A 9,365-nucleotide genomic window follows, 5' to 3' on the forward strand; every position below is an offset into this window, starting at 1 on the left:
ACCAGTAATGGACAAAAGCCTGCATGCAGTGCTTGTAAATATCTACACCAGCAGACTGGCCTGCTGTTGCTGTCACCATCCACCACCTCACTGTGCTCACATCTGCTGCTTGGTCTCCACTGACCTTCAGCAAGTGCTGATGGATATCAGCAGGTGTCATTTTTTCTTGCATGGAGGAATTCAATGACACACCTTTGCTTCATACGTATTTCCATGTCAGATTTTGTGAGCCTGCCTCTCTGCTGCCATCTGTCTCACAACAACCATGTGTAGCTGGTGGGAAGGTTCAATCTCTACTGCCATACCACCAAGTTTTGCTTCTGACATCATAGGCCTAGATAATAAAAATGGGAGGCATTACTTTTGGAGCAGCCCTTTTATTTCTGTTTCCTGCAGAAACATTTCCCTGCACCTGAAGTCTCTCTATTTGGTACTGACTGAGAATTGCATGTTCGTTTTTGTACTACGTCTTTTCATCTCAAAACCAGAAAGCTCGGTCAGTGCTTCACTCAGTTGCACTTCTTTAAACCACTGCCAGTCATCTCCAATGTATTTTCTATTTTAAAAGAAAGCATTCTATTCTGATGTCCCAGATTTTGGGCAGTGAGGGTGGAGGGTTGACAGTCTTTGTCTGAATGTGCATCTGACTCCTGGGAGCAGTCTTAGGGTGTGTCCATTGAGTGATACACCAAGCTGTGTTGCATCCATCCACAATGAACAAGCATGTTAGCTGGGCACATTCAGCTTGGTCATTTAGCAGCTTTGAACTTGACTGTGTTGGTGGTTAAAAGGGGAGTCATCATTTAAACCTCAGCTATATAAAAAGAAAAAAAAAAAAACACCTGTGATGCTTCCTTACCCATTTAAATGCCAAACTGCAGAAGAATTGCATTTGAAATTCAGCTAGGTACGTGCAAAATATTTGCCCAAAAAGTAACTTCAGCAAAACAAGTGATGTATTTCAAAATCTGATTTATTATCTGTAAGCATAGAGGACTAGTAATATACTTTAAGCAACAAGATATCTGTGATCCATGATTGGTGAAGTGGTCCCAAGCTGAGAACAACACTGCTTTGGGTTACTGGAACTTATTTTCATTGTGAACTGCAATGCGCTGTGATTATCCATGATGTGTTTGAGAGAGAACAACAGCCCTTGAGCCAGCTGGCCTGCGTCCATGCTAGCTGGGGAGAGTGGCTCTATTTTGTGATTCTTGGTTAGATGTCCTGTGGGTCCCAGCCTATCCAGCACCTTCTGGCTGTTTGACACCATGTTTATTCTGGATGGAGTTTTCTTCAGTTTAAATTTCACCAAACGATGAGAAGGCTGTGTCACAGCTCTCATCATAGCTCCCTTAGAGCCCGTGTGAAAGTGAAGGATTCACGTTTGCATGTGAGTGTGTCATAGGGGAGGCTATGGGAATGCAGAGGTTTGTTGAAATTAGTGCTCGAAGGCTTCCCCAGGCAGAAGCAGACTGAACAATTTTATGCTGTGTTTATCCGTATATTTTCTCTGGAGCAGATCCTAGTGAGAACTCTTGGAGAAGACAGCAGGAAGCCATTCACATGATCACGGGTGATCAGAAGACAGAGATCCTGTTATAGAAGTGGAAGGTAGACAACCTGTTGTTATAATCACTTAAGGAAAAGTAATATAGTAGCAAAACTTCAATGTTTTTCTTGGTTTCTGCTTTATAAGGATTTATAAGCACTTCTTTCTGGAGAGTTCTCTTCAGACTGAAAAAAAAAAAAATCATTGTGTTTAATTAAAGAAAAGATAATTTTGCTGGGAGCTTAATTTCATCCTATGAAACACCCCAGAATGTGTGTCCCATCAGTTAACTAGTTCTGCAATGGGAGATACATCATTCCTGAATGTCCTTTGTGCATTCCCCTTATATTTATTTAAGCTTCCTGTCCTCACAGCACAGAGTCATACAAATTTAGTGAAATATAATAAAAATATCACTAGGAAGAAACAAAAGCAAAAACGAAAGGTTAATTAAATGCAGGTAATTTTGATGCTCCTTCAAAGTGAGTCTCCTCAGTCAAACTTGCAAAGATGAATTCAAGACTGTCATAATTCACAGAGTTTTTCACCACCTCTCTAAAAAAAAAAACAACCAGACAATGAAAGATAATGACAGAAATAATAATCACTAGAAATCATAGGTCACTTTGTGAAAGCTGCCCACAGAGTTAAGAAAAGCTTTGCTTTGTCACTTGTTTTAGGTATGGGTTTCTGCTTAACGTACATGCACTAAACTCAAACAAAGCTTTCCTTTTACTGCTGCAAGAAGTTGGTCTTAAAAACAACTTAGATTCACTTGGCTAGAGGCAATAAAAACTGTTCATGCACGACTACAACATACATATATTTACTGCATATTTTCTCCCTGATACTCCTGCCTCTCAGCTCCCGTAGCCTTCCCAAAGTTTCCTCACTGATTATCCTAATTTCTTAAAGCAATTCTTAGACTGGTTGTTGGTACTTATTTGCAATCAAGATTGTACTTGTAAAAAAAAGTAAAAAATGCATGAAAGAAAAATGCAGAAGATAAACATTAAGTGAAACACTGTTTAGCACTAATTTGAAGTAATGTGTTCTACCTTTTGTGTTTGCCTGCAATATACATATAAGATTCATATTCAATAGCTAACCTAGTTATTTGTGGAACTTAAGTGGAGCAATGACAAATAAATTTGTCGAAGGGCTCCAAAAGTGTCTGTGAAGTCACTGTAGAAATCTGCCAGTAATTAATATTAGAAATAGAAGAAGCCAGAACTACAAGTATCAATCTATTTTAAATGATTTACCAAAGCTGTTAAAATCTTTAAACTGCAGAAATCTGAAATTAGATTAGATCAAAAGCACAACATTGTGAAGTTCTGATTACAGATATGCTAAAATGCTGCCAAGTTAGCCACCTTCTGCTCGTTTCCATTGTTCAGATACAAGATGTCAAAGATTTTATGAGTCAGAAAATCAAACAGTAAAACGTTCTTGGAATTATTGCTTTCTGCCTCCTGTGCTTAAAATCCAGGGCCAAATTTAGCTTCTAAAAATCAACTGGGCTTAGCATTGTTCATATTGCTCCCACTGCCGTGTATTCGGGTTCCAAAAGTTACTTTTCAAATTAGGAGTATTGTTCTTAAATCTATTCTGCTTAATGTTTTTGTTTTGCATGGTTTCAATGTATCTGTCACCTTGGTCACATTCTGAGGATCTGTCCCAAGTTTCACAGCTGTGAGCCTGAAGTGATCTTTTCTAACAGAAGAAAACATTCTTCATTTTGCATTCACCCAAATGCCAGAAACATATTTTTTGTGAGCTCTTTTCTTTGCAATGTTTTGATTAGGTTTGGTCACTGATACAACAGTAAATCTTCTGAGAGACAGGATGAAGAGATCTCAGAAGCTGGTCTTAAATGTTAGCATGCATTTTATTCAGCAGGGTGACAACTTTTGATTAGCTGAAGACAACAGCAGCATTGTATACAGATGCTTAATGCAACAGTATTTGTTTTGTGTCTTCAAACAACAGAAATACCAAATATACCTAGAGAACAAGCTATAATCTCAAGTTACCAGGTTACTGGTTAGATTTTCTATTTATAGTGTACAAAAATCGCTCCTCATTGAATTTATGAGGTTCAACAGTAAGTTGATCTGATTTCCTTGTGGTTGCTTTCCACATCTCACAAAGAGCCGGAATCTCCAGGAGCTGGATTAGAAGCTAGAGCAATGAAGGTGGAGGGAAAAGAACATGATTATGATAAAGGGCAGCATTTAAAAATATCACTGTTGAGTTTTGTCCTAAGTGGGCAACTTGCTAATTGCTGGTATCACCACAGAGGGGAATAGATTTTAATTCATTGATGTTGCTGTAATTCAAGACTATATGGCAAGGAAAGATAACATCTCACCGAAGATGCTATGATTACACTCAGATTTTGATTTTGATTTTCTGACTCATAAATTCTTTGACATCTTGTATTACACCCAGAGTGGGCAAGTGCTGATTCTTAGGGGAAAAAAAACAGCAACAACAACAAAAAACAAAACACAAAACAGCCACTTTGTGTGAAAATTAAGTCCTAAAACCTATGAAGCAGCTCTATACAACTGCAGTCCCCAAACAATGCAGAAACATCAATTTTTATTTTCATCTATTCCTCATAAATTTCAGGAGTGTGCAGGAGACTTGCAAACCAGAAGGTTTTTTATACATTTTATGTCCTTCAGGCCCCAACTTTATTATGTTTCAAATGAGACAGAGCTGTAATTGTGGCAGTGTCATATCAGAAATTCCTCATTGGTCGCCCATGAGCACAGGCGTACAATCTATCTATTGCAGATTGCACTCTCCTCGTATTTCAAGTAAATAATTGCTTCCTCTTCTGCACTCTGATTCTCTAACATCCGCTGAGACTCAACCCTTTCTTGCAATTCTTCATTTCCTTCCCTAAGTGACATTCAAATATACAGCGTGCATATATGTGGAAGTTGTTGTCAAATTGCTATATTCACCAAGGGAAAAAGTCCACCATAAAATTGCTCTGTGGGTTACTTCATTTGCAATATTTCTCCCTGGAAACGTAGTGCCCCAAGATAGTGAGGCAGCAGGAAGTAATGAAATGTATTTTTCATACTCTCACTTTTCATTTCGACGTATCAAGCAGGTCTTTAAACTGCTAGTCTAAACTATTATGTCTTATTTTAGAAAGCCTTTATAATAATTGTGAATAATTAGAACCCAAAGTGCTTGCTACTTGTAAATGAAAATAAATGCTTAGCCCTCCTTGCAGAAGCCATTTGAAATGTTCTTTTTAAAAACCCATCGATTTTATTTCACGCTACTGGTTTATTTCATTTTACTTGAAATAAAGATATTCCCATAATTCCAAATGGTTAAAAGCTTGAAACCACGACTGCAGTAGAGGTGATGTTACTCAGAAAAATTACACATCTGAAAGAATGGGGGTATAATTTTTCAACTTCAATTTTTTTTTCTCAGGATTTAATTCTTTTTATGGTTAAGCAGATAAATGAAGGCCTCGGTATGATAATTCTATTTGACTTTTAGCCCCTGCTATCTACATGCTTCTGGTCATTTGTAATGTCTTGGGACGTGAGCCGTGCCAAAGATCATAGCAAAAAGAAAGCATGAAAATTACAAAAGCTGCCGCATTGAAAATTGTTTTTAGCAGGAAGGTCATCAGGAGACAAATTATCCATTGTTAATCGAATGAATGTATGGCAATGTTAAAGAATAGGTTTAAATGTGCTTTAGGCATTAAATAAATGCACATCTCCTATAGGCGTGATTCTTGTCTCCTATGCTCAAGAATAACCAGGAATTTCCAGCAAGTGTTCAAGGTCAGGTTGGATGGAGCTCTGGGGATCTTGGTCTTGTGTCTGATCTAGTGGTTGGAAACCCAGCCACTGACAGGGGGTTGGAACTAGAGGATCTTTGAGATCCCATCCAATCCAACCCACTCTGTGACTCCATGATTCTAAAAGAAAATGCTATATGTCTCAAATTTCTAACATCCAATTTCTGTTGGTGTTCTCAATGTAACTGCAAGAGGTATCTGTCACTCAAGTGAGGCTACACCAATGAGTAAAACATATCATTGTACAAGGTCACGTTTACCTGCATTTTGATGCAAAAACAGTCATACTTGCAGAACAGTGTGCAACTTGCTTTTCACCATCAATGCTAGCTGAATCAGTGCATGAAAATGGGACGGGTCTCACTTTGCTTTCTTATCATTAAATTAAAAAGCTTGAAAACATCTGATACAAGTCTATAACAGTGAAGAAAACACCAATGTTTTAGATTACTACAAATACGTTTATTTTGAAATTAATAGTTTTCTGAGGCATGAGGGAATACAATGGAAATGTTTGTAAGCTTGAGTTCTGAAGTTTTTACTATGCTAAGGATAATGTTACTTACTATCTCCTCAAATTCAGGACATATCGTAAGAAGCTTCTGGTCCTCACATTACCAACTGTTAGTTACATCCTACTTCAGCCAATTTTACACTGGCAGTGTAATTTATGCTGACAGCCAGATACCAGTGAGATGAGTGAGTAATTGCCAAACTGTCAGGAAACTTCAAATTTTTTAGTCTTTAATTAACTAATTAAAAACTGCTCTCTCTCTCTCTCTTTTTTTTTAAATCATAATGATTATGGTTAATATATCTGCAATGCTTTAAATTTCAATTATCAATATGTCTGCTTAGTAGAACAATTCTAAGATACAATTTGCAAGTTTTATGGAAATAGAGCACTCAGGTGTTGACATGGTAGAGATCTTTAGAATCAGTAATGTAACTGGGACCTCTCTTTACTGTGCAGTTGCTAATGCCAAATATTCTGCTTATGCATATGAAATTTATGGATTCCCACGTATTAGCACAACCTCCAAAGCTGTATGGAACTAAATTATATCATAAGTAATTCACCAGATTATTCATTGGCAAATCGTTATCAAAATGAATAAATAAATAAATTTGTAAAAAAAAAAATTGCATTTAATTAAATGCAAAGCAACAGAAAAAAAAATTATGATCAGAGTTTCTGTGTACTGCATTTGATCTTTCTAATGTACAGAATGGGTGGAAAACCTCAGTGTGCAGTAGGAGCACACACGATTGACATTGCCTATAGGGAAAATTTAATCCATCCGTTGCGTTTTCCAAGTTCCTTTTCTGTAGAAAGTTTGTATTTGAAATACGATCAGGTCGTTTCTGCAGCAGAAATTAGTTCTAAGTAATAATATAAGCAAAGTTTTAGTAAAGGGAAGAATTATGATGTAGCATAGTAATGGTACGGAGGTAGAAATAAAGTTGTTGCTGTAAGACTTACGGTTCTATTTTTAGGAAAATTTAAGGACTCTAAAACCCAAATTAAAAAAAGCATCTATGTTCAATGCAGAATTAAACACTTAAACCAGGATCTCTCTCATCAGCTGCTGCACAGTGATATCTTTCCCTTCAGCACATTGGCTTATGTGAATGCCTTGCTTCTACGTTATTAGATCAAATGCCAAAAGCTTGTTTGTGAATTACTGTGGGCATTTTGGAAATGTGACACTGCCATAACTCCGTTCTGCTAGTGACTCTAACACTGCCTCTCACTTTTGCTGGCTTATTCATTTATTCATGACTCCATGAAAATCCTTATGAAAAGATACGGACAGTAATTTGGTCTTCAATAATCTTAAAATAACTGTCTATAAGATTATCTTAGCTATATTTTCTATCTGAAAAAGAATTCTCTAGGTAGGTAGGTAGGTTGATTTCAAGGGAGGAATAAAGAAGCCTAAAAGCCATCATAATTTATCGTTCCATTCTGTACTCTTAAGATGACAATCTTTTGCTAAATGAGAGTAAGGATATTTTTTTTTCTGAAATGTACCTTACTAAGTGGAGTTCTGAGGTAAAGAGATTTGCTTTTATGGGGTGCTGAAGATGCACTCTAGCTTCACTAATAGTCTGATTCACTAATAGTACTTTAACTAGACATTAAAAGAGTAGCTGTAATATGAAACTGCTTTTCCTATTATCATCTCAGTTAATTTATTTTTAAGGCACACCAGAGTTCAGCTCTGCTGGCCTCCATAAAGAAGAGGAAAGAATATAAATAATAAAAAAGGATATTCACAGCTCTGTGAAAATACTCAACGAAGCCAAAAAAAAAAAAAAAAAACCACCAATGCTAAAAATGAAAAAATTTTACCTGGGGAAATTTCCAAAAGTGAGTTCTTTGGAAACTGACACTACCCAGTCATTTCTTGGAACTCTAATGGCTATTATTAAAAAAATAAGTTATTTGTATCATATAACATTCATGCATTGTTCTTCACTGTTACTGTTACTTATAAATGCTGTTTTCGGAGCATATTTTGACAATGCTTAACTTAAAGGATTTGCAAGTTGCTAAAAATTATGAGTTATAATCATGGCTGGAATTCCCTATGCATTTGAAAACTGTTTTTCTATGTAACAGACCTGTTTTTTCTTTAACAATTATTACACCATTGTAATATGAAATGTGAAGTGAATGATGCAAGAAATGGAATAACTCACTCCTCTCTCCTCGTAAATTATTTTTTTCTAAATTCCCCACTGCAGCTTGTTAATTTTTTTCTATGCAAAACATTACACAATGTTAAGTTTGGCACTTCCTATTCGTGAAATTTAGAAGATTACAGACTTACAGTAGAAGTTACTATATAACTTATATACAAGTTGGCTAGCTGTCTTTCAGTTAGGGATTAAACTGGTAAAATCAAGACGATAATATCTCATGAATTCTTATAAAACTATAGAGTTTGTATGACTTGGAAAACTAAAATTAATTCTTTGCAAATTGTCCTTAAATTAAGATGAATCTTTACTCTTATTTTTAGTTGTTTTTTTTTTTTTTTTTTTTTTTTTTTTAAATTTTTGTATGTATGTTTTAATTGAGTAGTTATTCATGGTTGAAATTTAAGGGGAAAGGCAGCTAAATCTTTTCTTTTGCTTCAGGAATTTTCCACCAGGGACAGTGTTACATTCAAAAACTCCACCTGAGAGCCATGCTTCAGTGTTAAACTATTTCACATTGCTAGTACTGAAATTACAGCTGTATCCAGTTTAAATCCCAAGATAGCATTACCATGCATTCCTGTCTAAGAAGTACAGGCTAGATCTATGATTGAAAAATCAATTGGGCTGTAATTTAGTAAGGACATCAGGACCCTAACCCATTACGACTGTTAAAAATGGAAATATAACCTTGTAGTGGCATTGTAATGACTGAAGCAGGTACAGATCGCTGTAATCAAACTTTTTAGATCACTTCTTATTCTTCACTGAATTTTCATTTCTCATCTCAGTGGATGGAACCACTGTCAAGAGATTTTTAATCTGCTGTAACTACGTCCAGAGATTTTTAATAATGTCCACGTGGTTTATTTGAAATGTCAAGAAGAAAGAAATTCAGAACTAATGCTGATGTTCCCCTAGACCTTTGTCAGCAAATGTCCCATGTTAAATACATGATACTCCTTAAAAAAAAAAAAAAAAAAAAAATCGAGGTAAAGAATAAGATGATAAACCAGTTGCTACATTTTTGAGAATTACGTATACGTTTTAGGTAGGAACCTAATGTGTGTGTTGAAAAGCTGCTTTAATACTTTTCCTTCCTTTAAATTTCAGACAAGATTTGTAGTTTGCAGGTAAGGGAAACACATTTTCTACTGGTTCAAATAATTAATCAGTATTTTTAAAAGAAAAGGAATTGATAGAAAAATCTTATTTATGGCAAAAATAAGAATTGATCAGCTGCTTCACATTTGCAAGAAAAAA

This window comes from Phasianus colchicus, chromosome 4, assembly GCF_987193195.1.
Source record: "Phasianus colchicus chromosome 4, bPhaCol1.hap1.1, whole genome shotgun sequence".
Lineage (NCBI taxonomy): Eukaryota > Metazoa > Chordata > Aves > Galliformes > Phasianidae > Phasianus > Phasianus colchicus.